This window comes from Macaca nemestrina, chromosome 4 (assembly GCF_043159975.1).
Source record: "Macaca nemestrina isolate mMacNem1 chromosome 4, mMacNem.hap1, whole genome shotgun sequence".
In the NCBI taxonomy this organism is placed as follows: Eukaryota; Metazoa; Chordata; class Mammalia; order Primates; family Cercopithecidae; genus Macaca; species Macaca nemestrina.
In genome coordinates this window covers 68,231,911-68,257,329 of record NC_092128.1, presented here as the reverse complement: position 1 = coordinate 68,257,329, position 25,419 = coordinate 68,231,911, and the positions used below count along the sequence as shown (strand labels likewise).

General features: G+C 33.8%; 1 long non-coding RNA gene across 3 annotated transcripts in view; it reads right to left on the bottom strand.

Annotated features, from left to right (window-relative positions):
* Positions 1–23,648, bottom strand: part of LOC105475456 (uncharacterized) — a 39,940-nt gene extending 16,292 nt beyond the window's left edge. For all 3 annotated transcript variants that reach the window (XR_983362.3, XR_011622115.1, XR_011622114.1), the window contains exon 1: positions 20,538–23,648. This is a non-coding gene — a long non-coding RNA (uncharacterized lncRNA). The remainder of the gene's footprint in view (positions 1–20,537) is intronic.
* Positions 23,649–25,419: the final 1,771 nt, after the last annotated feature.

Genomic DNA, 25,419 nt, shown 5'->3' with positions numbered 1-25,419 from the left:
CCCAGACTGCAAAGGCTACAATAAATACTTAACTCTTCGATGCCGCCCAGACACTAATGAATATCCAAAAGAAAAATATGGCCTTACCAAAGGAACTAAATAAGGCACCAGGAACCTCCTGGAGAAACAGAGATTTGTGACTTTTCAGACAGAGAATTCAAAATAGCTGTTTTAAGGAAACTCAAAGAAGTTCAAGATAACACACAGAAGGCATTCAGATTGGTATTAGATAAATTGAACAACAAGATTGAAATAATTTAGAAGAATCAAGCAGAAATTCTGAAGTTGAAAAGTGCAATTGACATATTGAAGAATGCACCAGAATCTCTTAATAGCAGAATTAAGAAAGCAGAATAAAGAATCAGTGAGCTTGAAGACAGGTTATTTGAAAATATACAGTCAGAAGACACAAAAGAAAAAAAAGGATAAAAAGAGTGAAGCATAAATACGAGAGTTATTAGTCTTAAAGAGCAGACAGAGAGAAAGAGAGAGAGAGAGAGAGAAGAGAGAGAGAAATTTTATTCAAAAGGACTGCAAGAAAACTTCCCAAACCCGGAGAAAGATATAACATTCAAATACAAGAAGGTTATAGAACAACAAGCAGATTTAAACTAAAGAAGACTATGTCAAGACATTTAATAATCAAACTCCCAAGGATAAAGGATCCTAAAAGCAGCAAGAAAAAAGAAACAAATAACATACAATGGCACTCTAATATGGCTGGCAGCAGGCTTTTCAGTAGAAACCTTACAGACCAGAAGAGAAAGAGGTGTGACATATTTAAAGCACTGAAGAATAAAAATTGTTATCCTAGAATAGCACGTCCAGCAAAAATACCCTTGAAATGTGAAAGAAAAATAAGGTATTTTCCAAACAAAAGTGAGGGCCATTATCAACACCATACCTGTCCTACAAGAAATGCAAAAGGGAGTTCTTCAATCTGAAATAAAAGGATGTCAATGAACAATAAGGAACCATCTGAACATATAAAACTCACTAGTAATAGTAAGTACACAGAAAAACACAGAATATTATAACAGAGTAATTGTAGTGTGTGAACTATATCTTGAGTAAAAATACTGAAATATGAACCTATCAAAAAACTACAGCAATTCTTCAACACATAGTATAATAAAATATAAATGTAAACAATAAACACGGTTTTAAAAAAGCAGCGGGACCAAGTTAAAGTGTAAAGTTTTTATTAGTTGTATCATTGCTTGTTTTTTAGTTTGTTTATTTGTTCATGCAATCATTTGTTGTCATCAGTATAAAATAATGGCTTATATTATTTGCAAACATCATGGTAACTTCAAATAAAAAATCAGACAACAGATGTAAAAACAAAAGTAAAAAGCAAAAAATTAAAACATACAACCAGAGAAGATCACCTTTACTAAAAGAAAGACAGGAAGGAATCAAAGAAGGAAAAGCAGACCACAGAGCAACCAAAAAATAAATAACAAAATGCCAAGAATAAGTCCTTACTTATCAATAACAATACTGAATGTAAATGGACTAAACTCTCCAATCAAAAGTCATACAATGAATGAAGGGATACAAACACAAGACCCAACAATTTGTTGCCTAAAAGAAATACACTTCACCTATAAAGACATATGAAGACTGAAAATAAAGGAATGGAAAAAGATATTCCATGCCAAAGGAAACCAAAAAATGGAGCAGTAGTAGCTATACTTATATCAGACAAAATAGATTTAAAACACTGTAAGAAGAGATAAGGAAAGACATTATATAATGATAAAGGAATCAATTCAGCAAGAGGATATAGCATTTGTAAATATACATATGCACCCAACACTAGAACACCCAGATATATAAAGCAAATATTATTAGAGCTAAAGAGGGACATAGATCCCAATACAATAATAGCTGGAAACTTCAACACCAGATTTTCAGCATTGGACAGACCATTCAGACAGAGAATAAACAAGGAAACATCAGACTTAGTCTGCACTATAGACCAAATGGACCTAATAGATACTTATAGAACATTTCATCAAGGCCTGCAGAGCACACATGCTTTCCTCAGTACATGGATCATTCTCAAGGATAGACCATATGTTAGGCCACAAAGTAAGTCTTAAAAATTCAAAAAAGAAAATGAAATTACATCCAATATCTTCTCTGACTGCAATGGAATAAAACCTGAAAACAATAGCAAAAGGATTTTGGAAATTATAAAAACAAATGGAAGTTAAACAATATGCTCCTGAATGACCAGTGGGTCAATGAAGAAATTAAGAAGGAAATTGAAAATTTTCTTTTTTTTTTTTTTTTTTTTGAGACGGAGTCTCGCTCTATAGCCCAGGCTGGAGTGCAGTGGCCGGATCTCAGCTCACTGCAAGCTCCGCCTCCCGGGTTCACGCCATTCTCCGGCCTCAGCCTCCCGAGTAGCTGGGACTACAGGCGCTGCCACCTCGCCCGGCTATTTTTTGTATTTCTTAGTAGAGACGGGGTTTCACCGTGTTAGCCGGGATGGTCTCGATCTCCTGACCTCGTGATCCACCCATCTCGGCCTCCCAAAGTGCTGGGATTACAGGCTTGAGCCACCGCGCCCGGCCTGAAAATTTTCTTAAAACCAATGATATTGGAAACACAACATAGCAAAATCTATGAGATACAGCAAAAGCAGTAGTAAGAGGAAAGTTTATAGCTACAAATGCCTGCATGAGAAAAGAAAAATAACTTCGAATAAACAACCTAACCATGCACCTTAAAGAACTACAAAAGCAAAAGCAATCCAAACCAAAAATTAGTAGAAGAAATAATAAAAATCAGAAAAAAATAAATGAATTTGAAATGAAGAAAACAATACAAAAGATTGATGAAACAAAATTGTTTTGAAAAAATAAAACTGACAAACTTTTAGGCAGACTAAAAAAAGATTAAAATAAATACAATCAGAGACGAAAAAGGAGATATTATAATACAACTGATACTGCAGAAATTCAAAGTATCATTAGAGGCTTCTATGAGCAACTATATTGCAATCAATTTGAAAACCTAGAAGAAATGGATAATTTCCTAGACATAAACAATGTACAAAGATTGAACCAGGAAGAAATCCAAAACCTGAACAAACCAATAACAGGATCAAACCTATACTAAAAAATCCCACAGGAAAGAAAAGGCCAGGACTCGATGGCTTCACTGACAAATTTTACCAAGCATTTATAAAAGACAGGGGGAGAGAATACTACAAAACTCACTTAATGAGTCCAGTATTACCCTGATATCAAAACCAAAGGAAGAACATTGAACGAAAAAACTACTTCTAGATGAATATTGGCACAAAAATCCTCAACAAAATATTTCCAAACCAAATTAAAAAATGCATTAAAAAGATTATTCACCATGACCAAGTGGGATTTAAACTAGGATGCAAAGATGGCTTAACATATGTAAATCAATCAATGTGATACATCATATCAACAGAATGAAGGACAAAAACCATATGATCATTTCAATTGATGCTGAAAAATCATTGGATAAAATCCAATATCCCTCTAGGATAAAAACCCTAAAAAATTGGCTATAGAAGAAACATACCCTAACACAATAAAATCCATATACAACAGACCCATGGCTAGTATCATTCTGAATAGGGAAAAACTGAAAGCCTCTCCTCTAAGATCTGGAATATGACAATAATGCCCACTTTCACCACTGTTATTCAACATAGTTCTCGAAGTGCTAGCTAGAGCAATCAGACAAGAGAAAGAAATAGAGTATCCAAATTGAAAAGGAAGACATAAAATTACCCTTGTTTGCAGATGATATAGTCTTATATTTGGAAAAACCTAAACTCTTCACCAAAAACTATGAGAACTAATAAACTAATTCAGTAAAATTGCGGGATACACAATCAACGTACACAAATCATCAGCATGTCTGTAGCCAACAACAAACAATCTGAAAAAGAAATCAAGAAAGTAATCCCATTTACAATTGCTACAAATAAAATAAAATAGCTGGAAATTAACTAAAGAAGTGAAAAATATCTACAATGAAAACTATAAAACATTGATAAAAGAAATTGAACAGGACACCATGTTCATGGATTAAAATAATCAATATTGTCAAAATGCCCATACTATCCAAAGCAATCTACGAATTCAATGCAATCCCTACTAAAATATCAATTACATTGTTCACAGAATACAAAAAAAAATTCCTAAAATTTATGTGGAACCACAAAAGACTCAGAATAGTCAAAGCTACCTTGAGCAAAAGCAAAGCAAAACAAAAAACAAAACTGGAGGAATCACAATACCTGACCTCAAATTATTCTGTGTAGCTATAGTAACCAAAACAGCATGGTATTAACATGAAAACAGCGTGGTATTATCCAACAGAATGGTTAATGTTCACGGTAGATGTACGGATTTGTTTTGGGTTTCTCTTTTCTGTTCCAATTATCTTTTATTTTATTTTTGAATTTGCTTTGCAAATACTTTGTTGAGGATTTTTGTGCCAATATTCATCTAGCAGTTTTCTGTTCCAATGGAACAGGAAAGAGAACCCAGAAACAAATCCATCATCTACAGTTAACTCATTTTTGACAAAGGTGCCAAGAACATACACTGGGGAAATTACAGTCTCTTCAATAAATGGTGCTGGGAAAACTGGATATCCATATGCAGAACAATGAAACCAGACCCCTGTCTCTCAACATACACACAAATCAAATCAAAATGGATTAAAGACCTAAATATAAGACCTCAAGCTATGAAACTACTAAAAGAAAACATTAAGGAACCTCTCCATTATGTGGGACTGGGCAAAGATTTGTTGAGTAATACCCCATGGGTACAGGCAACCAAAGCAAAAATTGACAAATAGGACCACATCAATTTAAAAAGCTTCTGCACTGCAAAGGAAACAGCCAGCAAAGTGATGTGACAACCCACAGAGTGGGAGAAAATATTTGCAAACTCTCCATCTGACAACAGATTACTAACCAGAATATAAGAGCTCAAACAACCTTACAGGAAAAAGATCTAAATATCTGATTAAAAAGGGACAAAATATTTGAATAGATATTTCTTTAAAAATGATATAAAAATGCCAAACAGCCATAGGAAAATGTGCTCTGCATCATTGATCACTAGAAAATGCAAATTAAAACTACAATAAGATACTATCTCATCCCAATTAAAATGCCTTATATCAAAAAAGCAAGCAATAAAAAACGCTGGAGAGCATGTGGAGAAAAGTGAACCTTTGTACACTGTTGGTTCAAACGCTGGAAAGTAAATTAGTACAACCACTATGGAGAATAGTTTGGAGGATGCTCAAAAAAATTAAAATAGAGCTACCATATAATCCAGACATCTCACTGCTAGGTTTATCCCCAAAGAAAGGAAATCAGTATATTGAAGAGATAGCTCCACTCTCATGTTTACTGCAACATTATTCATAATAGTGAAGATTTCAAAGTAACCTAAGTGTCCATCAACAGATGAATGAATAAAGAAAATGTGGTACATATTTACAATGAAGCCATCAAAAAGAATGAGCTTCTATCATTTGCAAAAACATGGATGGGATTGGAGGTCATTATATTAAGTGTAATAAGCCAGGCACAGAAGGACAAACATAGAATGTTATCACTTATTTGTGGAAGCTAAAAATTAAAACAATTGAATTCATGGTAACAGAGAACAGAATGATAGTTACTTAAGGCTGGGAAGGGTAATGGTGGAGAGGGAAATGGGGATGGTCAATGGGCACAAAAATATAGCTAGATAGAATAAATAATATTTGGTAGTTGATAACATAACAGAGTGGCTACAGTCAACAATAATTTATTGTACATTTTCAAATAACTAAAAGAGTATGATTGGATTGTTTGTAACACAAAGAAAGATTAAATGCCTGAGGCAATGGATACCCCATATACCCTGATATGATTGTTACACATTGAATGCCTGTATCAAAATATCTCATGTATTCCATAAATATGTACACTCACAAATATATATCTCTACTATATACCAACAAAAATTAAAAATTTAAAAATATATTCTGCCTAGAAGAGATATATGTAAAACAAAATTCTGAATGAATGTTAAAAACATAAGAATATATAAAAGTTTGCCAAATAAAAACTAGCATAAATGGTAGAAGTATCAACATTAACTGAGTGGACAGAAAAATTGCAGAGGCAACAAGGCAACAAGGATTGTTTCTATTGACCAAAAGGTTATAACCAAAGGTTATTTCTATTGGCCATATAACTATGTGATGGTTAATTTCATGGGCCAACTTGACTGGGGTAAGGAATTCCCATATAGTTCTGGGTAAACATTATTTCTGGGTGTGTCTGTGAGGGTGTTCCCATAGGGGATTAGTATTTGAACTAGTAGGATGAGTAAAGAAGATCACACTAGCCCACGTGAGCAGGCATCATTCAATTTATTAAGGGCCTGTATATAACAAAAAGGCAGAAAGACTGCAAATTTGATCACTCTGCCTGATCTGAGACATCTCTTTTCTCTTGCCCTTGGACTTCAGTTCTCCTGGTTCTCAGAGTTTTCGGACTCAGACCGGCTCTAACACCATCACCAATCTCAACCGCATTCTCCTCAGACCAAATTACTCCCTCTGCTTTCTCTGCTTTCCTGGTTCTTCAGCCTGCAGACAGCAGATTGTGGGACTTCTATAACAATATGAGGCAACCCCGATAATAAATCTGCTCTTATATATCTCTCTGTATATCCCGTTGGTGCTGTTTTTCTGGAGAACCCCAGCTGACACAAATTTTAACAGCCATTCATTTCTATGACATAAATAATATATGTATGTACTTTCTAAAAAATAAATGATGAAGAGCATCAAATCATTGCGATATTTAGATTCAATTGTACATTTTTAAGTGAGTGATCTGGAGATAAATTTTTAAATGCCAATATTTGCAATATGTCAAAAGCACATTATCTTTAATAACTTATTTGTGATGAAAAAAATTTGGGTTTCAACTTAAACATGCATGAGAGGGAGCATAGTTTTCATAATTCATTCAGAGTATACATATGATCAAAGAAGTATGAAGAAGTTAACATAAACCAGAGGGCTTTGCATTTTGGCATTGCTGGTATCTAATAATTTGTCAACTATTTCTTAACCATCAGCTTATATCATCAGCTATAAAATGGAACTAATACCCCCTTCAACATTGTTGGGAATAAATAAAATAATATCTATAACTTACTGGCCCAGTACTTGGTGCCAGAATCTTCATATTTTCTACTACAGCCAGCATAGTACCTAACCTATGGTACTAGTCAGTATATTTGTTGATTTGATTTCAAATAATCTGATTTATCCATGATAATGCCTGCTGAAAAAAAAATGTCTTAGGTTGACAAAGACAGTTCTGGTCTCTGACCAACATCTGAAGACATGAATGTTATTAAAAGAGACTCATTTTCGTTTTTTAAACTAGTTATATCCCACCTAGATTAATTCATTAATTACACAGAGAATCTCTGAACTTCACATATATTATCCATATGTCATGAAACATGCTTGTCATTAAAAATAATAAGTCATTTTATAAGAAAGAACATAGGGGTGTTTTCTTCAGGAATATTAGGCTGACCTTATAAAATGGCACATGAATACATTTATTTCTTGGAATTAGCATATTCTATTATGGTTAGTGAAGATTTCAATCCAGAATTTTTTTGAGCCTAATGCAGAAGTCAAAAATGATTATGTCTTTGTGTTTGGCAGTGAGGTTAGCCTTTGCCTGAGACTGATGACTGTCATGTGTCAGTAATCTTTAAATAAATACGAATAAAGAAAGAGATTGCAAATTTATCAGAAATATGAACAAACTTTAGGTTACAGAGTATCAGCAGGTCCTTAAAACTGATGAACCGTCAGTGAGAGGCAAACCATGCTTCTCTGAATTTTATCTCTCGAATTAGAAATGAGAATAAAGAAACAAATAATCCACAGAAGTGAATAGGGGCCAAATCTATGGTCCAAAGGATTAAGATGTATACATAAACAATAGCATACCTATCTAATAACGGTTTTGATCATAACTATCAACTATAATTTATTAGCCTCTGTAAATTAGGGTGCTCTGTAAATTAATCCATCTAAAATAACCTCCAGGAAATGCTTCATAGATTAGTTTTCTGATTCATCATGACAGTTGAATGTCCTGTGCCTATTCTTGACTTTCATAGAGAGAATTTTTAAATCTTTCTGGTTGGATGGTCTCTTGGCAAATAGGAAGAAGGAATTCAATATGTACAATTTTGGCTTAAACAGACAAAAGAAAAACTGCTTCTAAATCTGCCTTATGCAAATAAACCTTTTTAAAAACTATTTCACCATCCTTTTAAAGTTTTCTTTTAAATGTAGACAAGGAAAATTGGGCTAGAACTGTGAAGTTAAATATATGAAAGTATTTATATATATATAAAATAAATCTATATATTTATAATAAACCTATCTAATTGTGACTCAGTCTTAGGAAAATTAAAACATGGTTATATATATTTTATTTAATCATCTTTATTCACATCTCTTTAATATTCCTTATCTTTAGAATCTTTTTTAGAAATGATTTTGCAAAAGCAATCATTAAAGACAAAGCACTGGCAATGGCAAGAGTCAAGTGAGTCATTCAGTACTAGTAAAATGTTTTATTCCCAAAGATTCTACAGCATTCATTTTTCATGAAAAGATACAAAATATATGTTAGCATATAAATTCAGCCTTCTTTTATGCACACTGTGTGTTCTAATTATAACAATCTAATTTATAAACAATACATGCTGTGGTTCTGACAGTGGGATTGTGATGAAACACAGAGTACAAATTTTAATTACATATAGTTCTAATACAGTGAGCACTGCAGCATTTCTGTCATCTTTGAAATGGTAACAGAAAGAAAAAAAATTTTTTGAAATATGAGCATGAAGGTAATGAGATCAATAAATGTCAGCTAGAAAAAGTAATCACAACTCCTGAGACTCACTGACCTTTCTACAAATTCCAGAAGTAATAGAGTAGCTGGGGATGAGGAATTCTTTAACAATGAGAATCTGATACAATTATAAGAAGAAAGGGAAGCCGAGATTGCTCTATGACATCGAAAACACTGCCTATACAGGTAATTCTGACACAATAATTTATTCCCTTGATTCTTCTTCTATGATCACCACCAACATAGATCACAAACCTTTGGTCTTCATAGAAACAAAATTCCCATTGGAGCTTTTGAATACTGAAAAAGCTGCTTTATAAACTTTAAGTTTGCTTCATAATGTTTAGCATCCTAATGGAGTGTGATAATACAGTTAGTTAAATTAAATGTCCAAAATGAAAAAATATTCTATTTTGCTACTTGTGAAATCACTCTATCAGTATTTGAGTATAATTTACAAAAATTCAATTTTGGAAAGTGTCTAAAGGAATCTTTGGAAAGATTTAACTGTCATGAAATAGTTCATATTTGAATATAAAATGAAATATGATATTCTGAAACTCTAAGTTATGATATTAAAATATTTTTAAAGCCCACAACAGTTTAGACAATAATCCAAAATAAGGCTTCCAGTAAGGCTAAGATTCTACAGGGCCAAAAGAGACTAGAATGGGGTGCATTTTCAGTTTTTATGGCTTTTTCCAAATGGGCAAACTGAAGTTGGAACCATAAAATTTACTAACATTTCGACGGAAAAATCCAGTCTTTCTATCCCAGAAAATCAGAGAAAAGTTCAAGAAAATTATAAATATTCACAAATAAGGGAGGAATCAGGGAAATGAAAAGTCACAGATTTGAGCCCCAAATTCTCTTCAGAAACCCTTTCCATGTATTTGACCCCTGAAACTACAAATGCACTAGGCAAACTCAGAGCAGTACAGGTTAAAGATTAAGAAACTGAACCAAGATCTGAGCTGCCAGTTAAGAGTCAGAGTTTACAATTTGACTCCAACCAATTAATAACATAGTAAAACAAACAATTAACATACTTCAGAGAAATACAGCAAAATTCAGTCTCTATAACATTCAAAATGCCCTAGACACAATTCTAAATTATTTGACACATGAAGAACCAGAAATGTCTAGCCCAAATCTAGAGAAAATACAATCAACTGACATATCAAAAGAAAAACCAAGTAGTAAAATTATCACAAATGGATTTTAAAAGAATTATCATAATTATTCTCAATAAAAATAGCAACACAATGAGAAATTGTTTCAAAAAGAAAATCTTGGAGACAAATTAAAAAGCGATTTTTAAACCCCAAATGCAAATTTTAGAACTGACAAGGACAATATCTGAGATTTCTTAAATTGAATTTACTTAAAAAGAGAATGGAGATGACAGAAAAATAAACGAGCCTTAAAATGGATCAATACAAGTTACCTACTACCAAGACAGAACAAAAAAAGAAACATAAAAGGTGAATAGTAACTCAGGGAACTTTTGGACAAAAGCAAAAGTGCTAGTGTACATAATTGCAGTTCCAGAAGAAGTAATTTTTTAAAGCACAAAAATATTTGAACAAATAGTGACTAAAACTTTCCCATATTTGGCAAAAATAAATGTGCATATTCAAGAAGCTCAGTGAACCCCAAGCAGAATAAATATGAAGAGAACAATTGCTAAGCACATCATAGTCAAATTTCTGAGTGATAAAATCATGAAAGCAGTCAGAGAAAAATGAAAAGGGAACAACTTGAATGGTCAATAACTTCATCAGAAATGGCTAAGTCCAAAAAAATAGTGGAAAAGTATTATTTGAAGTACTGACACTAAAAAAAAATCAATAAAAATTTTATACTCAGTGAAAATATTCTCTAAGAATAAAAGTAAAAATATTTTATTCTAAAAGTAAAACTAAGAGAATTCATTGTCAACAGAAATTCACTACTGTAACAAATGATGTGGAAAGCAGTTTGGAAATTTCTCAAAGAACTTAAAACAGAACTACCAATTGACCCAGCAATCCCATTACTGGGTATTTAAAAAGTAAATCATTCTTTTTAAATACAATAGACAGTATTGTATTTAAAATACAATAGATATTTTAGACAAAGACAATAGATACTCGTATGTTTATCACAGCATCATTCATGGAAGCAACCTAGGTGCCCATCAACAGGCCATTGGATTTTAAATATGTGGTACATAGAACACTAAGAAATACTATAGACCCATAACAAGGAATAAAATCATGTCCTTTGCAGCAACATGGATGCAGCTGGAGGTTATTATCCTAGGTAAATTATTGGAGAAACAAACAAACAAATAAAAAAACAAATATTGCATGTTTTCACTTATAAGTGGTAGCTAACCTTTGGGTACACATGAATATAAAGATGAGAACAGTAGACACCGAGGACTACTAGAGGAGGGGAAGGGCCAGAAAACTACCTATTGGGTATTATGCTTACTTCACCTGGGTGAAGGGATCATTCATTTCCCAAATCTCAGAATCACATACTAAACCCACGTAACAAACCTGTATAAGTACCACCAGAATCTAAAATAAAAGTTGAAATTATTTTTTAAAGTCTTGAATTAGATTACAAAGTAAATGCAGATGTATGTTGTTTATAGAAAAACTATACACTTAAAACCAATGGCCCAGAAACAATAAAAATAAGAAATACGAATGGGGAAAAATAAAAATAAATGATAAAGGGGGTTCCACAGGCTGAAGATATACCATATGAAAACCTAGATCTTTAGGAAGAAATAAAAAGCCTTAAAAATGTTTTTATAAAACTGGGGGGCCAAATATAAAAAGCTACATTTCCTTTTAATTTCTTTAAAATCCATAGGACCTTTTAAAGAAAATATTGTAGCATCATCCTGTGGGGTTGTAAAATGTATGTAAATGTAATAAATATGACAGCCTAGCACAGAGAATTACAGGAAAAAGAATGAGATCTATATAGTTGCAACTTTATTGCCCATTACATTAAGTGACAAATACTTATGGTATTTTGTAGGTGCTTATGGTAATTTGTAGAAAAAGCACAAAAAAAGAGTGCAAGAGATATAGCTAAAAAGTAAATAGTTACATTAAAATCATATGCAAAAATTACTAAAGTAATCCAAGAGATGGCAGGAAAAAAACAAAGGAACAGAAACAGATGGGACAAACAGAACCAAATAAAAAACTGGTACAGAAGCCCAAAGTCAATCCTTTCAGTGATAATTAATTGTTAATAAACTAAATATGCCAATATTAAGAAAGATATTATCAAAAATTGGTTTAAAAAAGAGCAAGACCCAAGTATATATTAGCTAGAAGAGACATATTTGAATATAAAAATACAACTAGGCTGAAGGTAAATAAATTGTAAAAGATAATGCAAACAGTAAGGGTAAGAAAGCTTGTGTGGTTATACAGGTATCAGAAAAAAAGTAGACTACAAGCTAGAGTGTTACTAGCAATAAAGTGGCACATTTCATAACAATGGTCAGGTCAATTCATCTGATTATTATATCTGAAGATATAATAATCATAAATATGTATGTACCTAGTAACAGAGCTTCAAAATACATGAAGTCAAAAGAATAGACAAAACTCAAGGGAGAAATATATAATTCCACAATCACAGTAATTTTACCACCCCTCTCTCAGCAACTGATATTATAATAAAACTAAATTCATAGTCTGAAAAACACTATCAACTACTTTAACGTAATTTTTATGCATAGGTTACAACACCTAACTTACGCTGCAAAGTTTACATTCTTTTTAAATGCACATAGAATATTCATTGAGATGAGCCCTATTCTGTGCCATTTTAAAAGGTCTCAAATTTTGCAAAATGATTGTATTAGTCTGTTCTCACACTGCTAATAAAGGCATACCCAAGACTAGGTAATTTGTAAAGGAAAGAGGTTACACTGACTCACATTTTCACATTACTGGGGAGGCCTCACATTCGTGGTGGAAGGTGAAAGAGGAGCAGAGTCACATCTTACATGGCAGCAGACAAGAGACCATGTGCAAGGAAACTTCCCTTTATAAAATCATCAGATCTCGTGAGACTTATTCACCATTACAAGAACAGCATGGGAAAGACCCACCCCCATAACTCTATTACCTCCCACTTGGTCCCTCCCATGACATTTGAGAATTATGGGAGCTACAATTCAAGATGAGATTTGGATGGGGACACAACCAAACCATATCAATGATGAATCATTGAAGTGGCAGTCAGAACACATGAATGCAGCCATTTACTAGCTGAATGACCTTGGGAAGTTCACATTATCTCTCAGGGAAGTCGTTTATTAATCTTAACAGATAACATTACTATCTATCAGCCATGTTTGTTCTGAGGACTGGAAGATAATAAAGGTTGGAAGACCCAGAATAGTGTTTAGTACCCAAATGGAATTTAAGAAAGGTTTATTACATTTTTGGGGCCAGAATTTTTACTATTCTTACCACTGCCTAAGCCCAGGTGAGAAATGAACACTTGATAAACAGTAAGTAGTATGATAAGCAGAAAATATTGGTCATCTTTAATATTATTATTTAGGAAGCAATATGGCCCTTTGCATCTATTCCTCAGCTAAAATTCCAACTCAAAAGGGATTCTTCCCCAAAAATGGTCTCCCTTGTCACGTCTGTGTATCAAAAGCCAACACAAAAGTATACATTCAAGATCAAATGAAGGCTGCAGAGCCTGACAGACAGAAGTCAGTGCTGGGATTAATAGACAAACCAGGGAGCCAGCATTTTGCAGAGCATATTAGCAAGAAGCAAAATCACTGCAGAACTTACCTAAGCTACAGTATTAGACTCAACTTTGAGTACTTGTTGATGTAAAGATTGAAAATTTGGGGCAATTAACAATATAAATAATGACTATCCCAGTATCAAAATGTAGTACAACAAAAAATGACATGGGATATATATAAGTGGAAATGAAGAGAACAGAATAATGCAAGATGTGCCATCTAAATACAAAATGAGTTTACTGTCCTGGGAGTACCATATTTGAAAGATAAGAAGATAATTGGTAGTGATGTCAGAAATCATTCCATTATATTCATAGATTTTATATGTTTACATATGTATCAATGAATACTAAAAAATTTATAGTTTTATTCCTAAATACATGCTTATTCTCAATTACTATTTTTATTCTGCTATTAAATCTCCAAGATAGAAAATCCAGCCTACTATAGATACAGCTGGATATTTGGCTCTGGCAAAAATCTAAATACTTAAAACAGTAGATAGCGGTCTGATACTCAGAGTGGTCAGGAACAGAATAGAGCATCTTCACAATGTTTCTTTCTTTCTGGAGGTGCTACATATGCCAACTGCATTTTCTAAAAAGGATATTGCTAACACAAGGCTGTATGTTCCTATTCCAGAGTCATGTCTGATATTTCCTACTTGAGTTGAATTATGAAAATTTAGCATTAAGGACAAGACACTAAGGCTTACAAATAAACCAAAATTTCCTCATGTTTCCAGAAACTTAAAACTTTTATAAAGCAATCTTTATTTTGCTATATAAAAGATAATTACCTGACATACATGCAACCTCTAAAAGACCTCAAGAAAGAAACACACGCATCAAACCGTCATACTTTGATTTCTTGATAGGTCAAATTTCATTCCCAATGTTTTACAAAATGGTGAGCATATTACAACCTGCTATATAAGTATAAAATAATATTAGCTTCAGTAATAATTCAGGCTCTAACCTATGACTTTGCAGGAAATCAAGCCATGACAACTTTTTCATGAATTAGAGTTATTCATTCATTTAGAAAATTATGATTCTACCATAAATAATTTTACTATACATATATATTATTATTTAATTCTTAATATACATATAGGCCACCATGATTGTACATATACACCATAGAATATTACACAGCCATAAAAAGAATATCATATTCTTTGCAGCAAAATGGATGAAGCTGGAGGCTATTGTCCTAAGTGAATTAATTCAGAAACAGAAACTCAAATATCTCATGTTCTCACTTATAAGTACGAGCTAAACATTGAGCACTCATGGACATAACATGGGAACAATAGACACTGCAGACTATGGCGGGGGGGCTTTGTTGGGGGGAAGGCATTGAAAAGCTCCCTATTGGGTACTATGCTTACTACCTGGGTGGCAGAATCCATACAGCAAACTTCCGCATCACACAATATACCCAGGTAACAAACCTACACAGGTATCCTACGATATCTAAAATAAAATATGGAATTAAAAAAATACAAAAAAGTCTTAGAAATATTAATGGAAGGCAAAAGGACCATAATGTGTTGCCACTTACCTGCCGAGTGGTACATCAAAGAGGATAGTCCTAAACGTGGTAAATGTGAGAAAACTTGTATTTCTGCTTGAGGTTAAAAGTCCACAAAAGAATCACTTGATCTGATTGACATAGCTGCTAAAAGTGTCCTATATGTGGCACCTATAGACCACACTGACAAGGGGAAAGCATAGACAGGGAAGTTGTGTTTGAGTGTAAATATCAGGCAGCTTGAAGGGCAGAGTCAGCACGTTGTTAATAAGGGACTCCACAGGTAAAAGTAACATTCACTAAGTGGAGAGCTGGATTATAGGTCACTCACTGAGCATTTTAGACAGACCTGCAGGAAGTACCATTAGAAGGGATATTTCTGTATACAAGAGCAAAGTGTATGCATAGATAAAATACTATGGAGTTTTATAATTGCCATTTATGATTTGGTGGAAGAAAATGAAGAAGGGTTAAATGACTTGTCCAATTTCACACAGCAAGGCAGTTATAAAGCTAAAACCATAACCCATGGTAGAGAAAATTTCCAGCTTTCAAATACCTGAAATATATCGGATGTTGTATATAATAGTTGTCTCATGCTGAGCTACCATTTTATTCTTATTGTGTCACAGGAAAAAAAAAATACACCAAATGCATTACAGCCTTAGGATTTCCTTAAGAGTATAACCACTGAAAATATATATTTCAGCAATAAAGAAGGCATTTTTCTCCCATGTTCTCACTGCCTTTGTTTTGAAAAAAAGTCATACATTTTTATCATCGATGAGTCCTTAAATGAAGAAAAACGCACACATTTTTCTCACATGCTTTAGTTCAAGTGGCATTAGGTATATAATTACTCAAAAATACAGTTTTTATACATTCTCCGGTAAGTGCTCTCTTAATAGTTGCTTGACAAAAGTCTTAATATAGCATTTTATATTTCACAAATGAAAGAAATGGTTTTGTTTTTAGAAAGTTAACCAATAGTCTTTTGCCTATAAAAAATAAAATGGTCAAACCACTTAGATTTATAACTGGATTATACTATTCTAACCCTCTAAATTCACTTTTTTTAATGTTGCTTTAATTCACTACATTTTTAAAACAAGGTAGCCAAAAGAGATCTGATTAGAAAACATCAGGAAAAGGCCAGGCGCACTGGCTCATGTCTGTAATCCCAGCACTTTGGGAGGCCAAGGCAGGCAGAGGTCAGGAGTTTGAGACCAGCCCGGCCAACATGGTGAAATCCCATCTCTCCTAAAAATACAAAAAAAAATAATAATAATAAAATAAAAATAGCTGGGCATGGTGGCATGCACCTGTAGTCCCAGCTACTTGTGGGGCTGAGAGGAGAATCGCTTGAACCCAGGAGGCGGAGGTTGCAGTGAGCCAACTGCACCACTGCACTCTAGCTTGGGCAACAGAGCAAGACTATGTTTCAGGAAAAAAAAAAAAAAAGGAAAAATAACTTTATTATATTATAATAGCGGCATTGTCTTAAATTATTATATTATTTTAGGCATAAAATCAGGAGTATATCCCCATTACCTCCATCTACCAACCACAAATATTTATGATTGCTATCCTTTAATGCAGTATTTGGTACAGCATCCCATTATGGCATTTTCTCTTTTAATTAGTATGTTGATGAAAATTATTTGCAATTTTTTATCCTCTCTGTTGTAGTGAATGACAATATCTTATTGACAGGCAAAATGGAAATGCACTGACTCTTTTCAAAGAAAAATCATTTTCATCAAACTATATAATAAAACCATGCATTGTTGTTGTATTTGTGAGTATCCACTTAAAACATATTTTAAATTACCATCAATTATTCATTACATACAGATATTTATGATTTCCATCTTGAATATGTAACATAGATCCTCAAAAATTTGGTCATTGACTTGATCTCTCTAAAATCATGCTTAGATCATAAGAAATAATTGGCCAGGTATAATGTCTCAGGCCAGTAATCCCAGCATTTTAGGAGGCCAAGGCGTGATAATCACCGGAGGCCAGCAGTTCTAGACCAACCTGGATGAGATAGTGAGATCCAGTCTCTAAAAAAAATTTTACATTAATTGGGTGTGGTAGTGCAAGCCCATAGTTCTAGCCACTCAGGAAGCTGAGGTGGGGAGATCCCTTGAGCCCAGGATTTTCAAGAGCTATGATTATGCCACTGCACTTCAGTCTGGGCAACAGAGTGAGACCCTGTCTTTAAAAATAATAATAATAATTGATGAGTAATTACTTATGCACATATTATAAATAGCTGATAGAAATATGCTCAACATTTACAAACCATTAGTAGTAAACTTTGACGTACTAAGAAGTCAAAGTATGACAGGTTGATGCACATTGCTGTTTCTTGGATCTTTAGGCAGACATTTATTTATTATAGCTAAGTAAATGCTATTTATGACTGATCCATGTAGTATACTATATATACTTTTCCTTTCCTACACAAAATATTATTCTATTGGCTTAATTTTTATGTAATTATTATTCTTCATCCCTAAAAAAATCCCAGTTGTATAAATATTTATTCAATATATCCCAACACATCAGGAATCCTAACAATTCCACCTTCACAGAGACATCTGTTCCAGACACCTCTTACTTGCTTAGCCTGGTCAAGCTGCACTCTATATCTTCCTCATACTCTCCTTTGCCATCATCCTAGGAATTCTCTTTATCTTTCTGTTGTACTAGATCTTCCAGTTCCTGGATCCCATATATTCTCTTTTATTGGTTTACTCTGTTTTGGAGGAGCATATGCTTCAGTAGTTTCCTAGAAAAGGATGCATGTGAGGTTTTTTTCCACATCTTGTGTGTCTGAAAATGTTTATTTTTATGTTTACATATGATTGATAGTATAGAATTCTAGATTGGAAATCATTTTCACTGCACATTTTCAGAACAGCCTTCTAGCTTTCAGTACTGCTAAAAAGTCGATTCTAATTCTTGATCTTTTAAAGCAAATTTTTTCTCTTTCTCTCTCTCTGGAAACTTGTACAATCTCCTCGGGGCTCAGGTATTCCTGCTTTGGCCTTATATTTTATCAATGGTCTCTAGCTCATGATCTGCCCATATTGCCCTGCTCAAATTGTGTACTTAAGGGAGAAGTCAAAGGAATTCATTCATACCCTAAATATCACATTTTAAGAAAAGCAGTGATCTCAGAAGCAGTATTTCCTGATCAGAGATCTAATAAGTTTGTACCAGTTCTCCTAACTATTAAAACCAGGTTATATTCTTTCTTGGTCTACCTCTTACTAGGCTGTTACCTCGGGAGTAGGGACTTCATTTTCATTGGCTCATTTAAGATCCAATCAGGGAGTAGAGGTCTATTTGTTTGTGGCTGAACATTTCATTATGCCTGAAGATATTAAGCTTAATAATATGGGAAACTAATATTTTATTTAGATGGCCAGGTCATGGTGAAAAATAAAAACTTATCTTCTAGTTATTATAATCACCATATGCTGATGATGACTTTCAGTGCCACTTTTCCCAAAGAGAAATATTTTTAAAATACTTTTTAAAGAAAACTCAGAGTAAAATTATAAAAGACCACACAGATCTTTAATGCTAGATATTTGTTTATACCATCCTTTCCACAATTTTATCTCCAAAATTATGGATTTTCTACAGCTTTCAGAAGCTATGACAATTCAATCAATGCTCAGGATAATGCATTAGAAGATAAGCTAGAGATCTCTTTGAGATTCAGTATACTTTATTAGCTTGATTACAATTTTCCTTTGAAAAATTTCAGATGAGGTTTGCAATGCATCTTAGAACTTTTAATCCATTGTTGTCTCTATTATCTATCACAATTTGAAGATATTAAACCATTTTATCTTCTGTATATATTATAATGATGCCTCTTGGGGCAAAACAGTAAACTTCACTCTTCATGTTTTTAGCAGATTTTTCTTGGTACTTGATTTTCGTATGCTTCATGGACATCTTCATGTTCATGAAGCAACATTAAGGAAATCGCTTTTAGAAACTGTTTTAGTTATCCAAAGGAGAGCATCTTAAAAAAAAAAAAAAGAACAAGTACTGTATAGTAGGCACTATAGTAGTCATCTTCATTTGTCTACCTCATAATATTTAATTCTTACTTGACTATTGCATAGTAAATATTCATACCCACATTTAAAAATGTTTTAAAAATTGAAGCTCAGAGGGAGTAATTTGCTTCACCTTCCAAAGTTATAAGTGGCAACATCAAAATTTGCATACAAGTTTTCTTCTAACTAAAAAAACCTTACATTTTTCCGATTTTGATGTGTAGGTTTAAATAGAAAATGATGATGTTTGCTTGTCTGCCAGGAATAAAACATTCAAGAGTTTAAAATATTTTTCCTCTAAGGAGAAAAAAGGTATAAGCTTTAAAAAGATTGCTTTCAAAAACTTCACAATTATTAACATTTAGAAAAGTCTTTAACATATTAAATGGCCAGATATATCAATTTTATGACAGACAGCATTTCTTCTTCAGCTTCTGCTTCTGAAACTGGCAGACCAGGTAATTCAAGGAAGACCCGGGCTGAAGGTCTAGACTGGAAAAAAGCATCTGTCTCTATACATTCTAACGAAATGAAAGAATAGACATTACCATCAGGAATATACTTGTGGAGTGTCACTAGTTCCCTACCTGCTCATTCTGTCTGTCTGATGCCAGTACTGAAATAAAAACAACTCTGGGTTTTTTTTTTAAAGCAACTCAAGATTAAATAAAGGGAATTAGGTGATTAAATCAATGGAAGTGATGAAGCAGCAGGATCTACAACTGGCTTTCAGAAATGATTTCCAGAGCAGTACAGAACTGATCCACAAGAGCAATTGCTACTTCTGTAACAAGCAGAACTATGGAAACTATTGAGCTCATAAACTCACAGATCAAAAAACAGGACTCAGTAAAGAGTGCCTGCCTACACTCTGACAAACAGAAAGCTGGAGATTGGAGATTGGAACATTCCTGCAGAGATACATCTCTAACACCTTTATTGCCAGCAGAAAAAGAGCCATAAGACAGTAGGAAGATGTTTTTTTCTCTCTCCTACTTTACAAATCTGATACAATTGTATGTAATGCACAGAACCTACTTTACTCCCAAAATCATGTCTGCTGTGGAGTCTAGGGAATACGTAGTTGCTAGATTTCCAGCCAGTACATAAATAAATAAATAAATAAATAAATAAATAAATAAATAAGACTTACCAGAAAGAAGTGAATCCTGATGCCAAGAGCAATTAGACTACATCCACCAAACTCTCCCACTAAGGAATAAAAAATCATGTGAGGGCACTCCCAGGCCTCATTCCATAGAGAGCTCCTAGTCAGAATACCAATTAAGGCAGGGACCTGAAAGAAAACACACTGATTTACACAATAGCAAAGAACACCCCAAAGCACCTACTCACCCCTTCACCTAATCATCTTTAACAACAACCAAGGATCATTAGGTATAAGAGAAGAATCAAATCATGAAAGAGAATAATGACCAAAACAAGAAAATAGAAAATTTAACATCAGAGAAAAACAGATCACTCAGGAAGCAGAAGAGAAACCTCTGATATGATCAGAGAGATCAAATAAAGCTAGGATTCTTGACAAAAGTATCAACTAGGGAATGTCAAAGCATTCTTAGGGATTTATAATATTATTGCTAGAATGAAAAAGCAATAATATATTTTACAGTGTAGGAAAGAAAGTGTGGGCAGAAAATGTGAATGAAAAGAGGCAGATAAAAGAACATTCCAGGAGATACAGCCTCAGAATAGCAGGAGTTCCAGAAGAAAAGGAGCATCCTCAAATGCAGCAGACCTGGAGAGTATCTAATCCAGACAAAGGCAGGAAATAGAAGACCTCCTGGGGGAGAAAATTCTGGGACAAGGGGAACTTTACATGCCAGCATTATGATGCAAAGGGTACAAAGATGCTAGAAATGTTCCTCCTAGGAGCAACCCAAGTATGGTGACATTGTTCCTATAGAAAAAAAAATCTAATTCTAGCACATTCTTTGACAATGAAAAAACAGGATAAATGCTGTTCACTTGCTCTTTACTTTAAGAGTCAACCTAAAATCATCTAGTTTTTAAATATTGGTTCAAATGTATAAAACATTACCTATGCCAAATAAAACAAAACTACAGGGTAAGTCCAGGCCACAGTTCTCAGCTGACAACGCAGCAGATGCTATTTAGCTGTAAGAACCTCTGAGATGGTAGTCTTAAACCAGTGGTTTCCAAAGTTTCATTTATTTGAACCGTTTGTAGCCATTATCACATTTGATCCTGCGACGCAAGGAAGGAAAAGCATGGTTGTGGTTTCAGAAATAGAATATAAATGTCAACAAATTTAATAATATAAAAGTAAAGCTATAGAAGATAGATGCTGGGAAGCAGAAAACAGGAAAAGGTAAAGGAAAGTCATGGGAGTCTTTATTGTATGAGTCAGGAGGTGAGTGATGGATGCTGTTAGCAGTTGAGGGCACATACAATTTTTAAAAAACGGTGTAAACATAGCATTCAAATTAGAGAAGAGATCAATAGACAAATTAAAAATAATAATTAAGCTATAAATATTTGAGAGCAGGGGTAAGAAAAGTAAGCCAAATCCTCATCTTTCACCGAAGAAGTCAATAAATGTTTATTAAATACCTTCTATGTGCCTGGCAGTATTCAAGCGCTGAGGATGCAATAATGCAGATAAAAGAAGGGGAGAACTGATGCTTAAAATGCATCTCATTGTTGTTCACCGTATTAGCCGATTTTCACACTGCTGTAAAGACATACCTGAGACTGGGCAATTTACAAAGGAAAGAGGTTTAATGGAGAACTCACAGAATTCCACATGGCTGGGGAAGCCTCACAATCGTGGCAGAAGACAAGCAGGAGCAAGTCACATCTTACGTGGATGATGGCAGGCAAAGAGAGAGCTTGTGCAGGGAAACTCTGCTTTATAAAGCCATCAGATCTCATGAGACCCGTTCACTATCACGAGACCAACATGAGAAAGACCCACCCTCATGATTCAATCATCTCCCACAGGGTCCCTACCACAACACATTGGAATTATGGGAGCTATGAGATGAGATTTGGATGGGGACACAGAACCAAACCATATCATTCACCCTCTCTTTCCTAGAATGTTTTATGATTTTGATTTTCTGGTAAACTTTCATTCCTCCAACAAAAACCCATGCTCATAAGCATGGAACATGATTATGACTGAAGAAATACTGAAGAAATAGAGGTAAAGATATGTAATCTAGTACTTAAGGACTAACCACTAGAAAATATCAAAACAGAAACCATAGAATAAGATTAGTTATGGGTAGCAGAACTGGTAATACAGAAGGATGGAGAAGGAGACTATTCCTTTTCCTGAAATCTTCTTTCTGTTATCTTATAGGCGAGTATGGTAGGAATGGATGTGTGGCCCCTTCAGTGACAAACTTGTTGCCCTGGCTGCTGGAAGTGCTGTTGTTAGACTGCCTTTGACTGTCAGTCCCTTCGGGAATTGTTTCAGATGCAGAAAGCCATTTCTCCCAAAGTAAAGCAGTTTTCCAGGCAGCTCACATTTAGTGAACAACCGATGCTGAAGATGGGCTTGGCCATCTCAACCAAACTTGGAACAGATGACTCTTAGGGGCCATTCTAGCTCCTAAGCACTCCTTGGGGTCAGCAGACACTGTCATTGGACCTGTGTCATAGCCTGACTTCTTCTCCATTTCTGCTTTCTTCCATTCCTTTTCAAAGGGTTGATCCCACAATTTCTCCCTCATTAAATTGTTAATTCCACAATTTCTCAGTAATCCCACAATTTTCTCACTAACAATAAATACTGCTTACAAGTATTACATTGATTAATATAAGCTTAAATGCTAGAACAGTGTCAGTGATGATTTATTCCATGTTATGCAGAAAACAGGAATAATTAGTAAAACAAAGAATTCATGTGGCAATAAAATTCACTTTCACTTTTTATTAATATAAGTTCCTCTTCATTTAATTCCACTTTGTTGTTTTCTTAAATTTGTATTTTTGTCAAGGATTGATAGCTTTCTACTCAATATCTAGCCTTTAACATAAAATTTTATGTTGCTTTTGCATATACACAAAATATTGCTACATGTTTATTGCTGTGTTTCCTTTCTAAGGTACATACACTTCAATCTCATCATTGCTCATATCATGGCAAGATAGTGTCACTGACCAGCGAGAAAACCACTTTTCTATTGATTTCTATGCATGTTTGTTACTTTCTCACCAAATGATACTGAATTCTGTTTACCTATCTTATTAAAAAGATAATGATTTCTGGCATGCAAATATCATAATAAATAATGGCGATTTTATTGGTGTAAAAAATGCTAAAATTCCCTTAATTTTTAATGCTAATGTATGTCAACAGAGATAATTGCTTTATGTTATTATCTAGGTAACAGCTTAATAACTTTTATTTTTATAAATGCTGTCAGTAAATGCAATAATTTCTGTGACTTTATTCTTCAAAGGTCTTGCTTAAAATATTTAAGGTCTATGCCTCTAAAGCAGAGTCTAGCTCCATTATTTATATATCTGTGATTCTTAAATATTTTGTATAAGGCAAATGGTCAATAAATTGTTAGAGAATGTATGAATGAATAAATGAATGAATGAGCTTGCTTTATATAATATTTTATCCAGAAATCTTTATTCATTTAATATTGTATACTGACTTCTTTATATTTTTCCAGTTATGTTCTAAGTTCTGTATATATCAGTTTCCTTATGGCCTCCTGAGCACTCCAAGTCTCCACTTTCCATTTATTAAATTCATAAGCATTTATTAAATACCTACTTTGTGCCAAGCAGCATGCCAGATGCTGAGGGTATAGTAATGTACATGAAGTGAGAGAACAGATGCTTTAAATGCATTCTATTGTTTTTCACATTCTCCTTTCTGCTTGGGATGCTTTATTATGTTTATTTTCTGGCAAACTTCTATTTCTCCAAAATAAAGCCATATGTAAGAAGGGCACAGAGTCAGACTGCCAGTGTTCAAATCCTGGCTCCACAGTTACTAGTTATATAACTTTGGGCAAGTTTCTTGGCCTATGAATTTTCCATTTTCTCATATTTAGAATGGTATCTACCTCATACAGTTGATGTCAGAATTAAGCAATTAAAAATGTATGCAAAAGTCTCAGCTTAATGCCCAGTACATACTTGTTCAATAATCGTTAACTATTATTCCAGCATCACTATGCCCTGCTGTTAGAAAAACAGTTAAATCCTGACAAATTCCAAGATATAACAGCTACCACCAAAATAGAGTGACTTTAGTATATTAAAAAAGCCCTTTTATTCACTATTTTTAATAGAAAACTTAAAGGTTCTATTAAAAATAAAATATTGTCCATGTTGATGGCATGTTGCAGAATTTCCTTCTTTTTTAAAGGTTAAATAATATTCTATAGTATGTATAAATTATGTTTTCTTTATACATTTTCCTGTCAATAAACATTTAGTTTATTTCCTTAAGGACATTATGCTAAGTGAAGTAAGCCAGTCACAGGAAGACAAATACTGCATGATCCCACTTATATGAGGTATCTAAAATGCTTAAGTTGTTAGAATTTAATTATTCCACTCTTTAGAATTAGAAAGACTAATTCCACTCTTTAGAATTAGAGTGAAATGTTGGTTACTGTGGGCTGGAAGGAGGGGAAAATGAGGAGTTACTCATTAATGGGCATAAAGTTTCAGTCAAGAAAGATAAATAAGAAGTGAAGCAAGATGGCAGAATAGAAGATGCTACCGATCATTCCCCCAGCAAGGACACCAAGTTAACAAATATCTACATAGAAAACAACACCTTCATAAGAACCAAAAACCAGGTGAGCATTCATAGTACCTGGTTTTAACTTTATATTCACTGAAAGAGGCACTGGGAGAGATAAAAAAACAATCCTGAATAGCCATTGCCACACCCCTACCCTGGCAGTAGTGGCTTGGTGCAGAGGGCATTTCTGGGTGCTCAGGGAGGGAGAGCACAGCAAGTGTAAGGCATTGAACTCAGTGCTGTCCTGTTAAAGCAGAAAGAAAAACCAAAC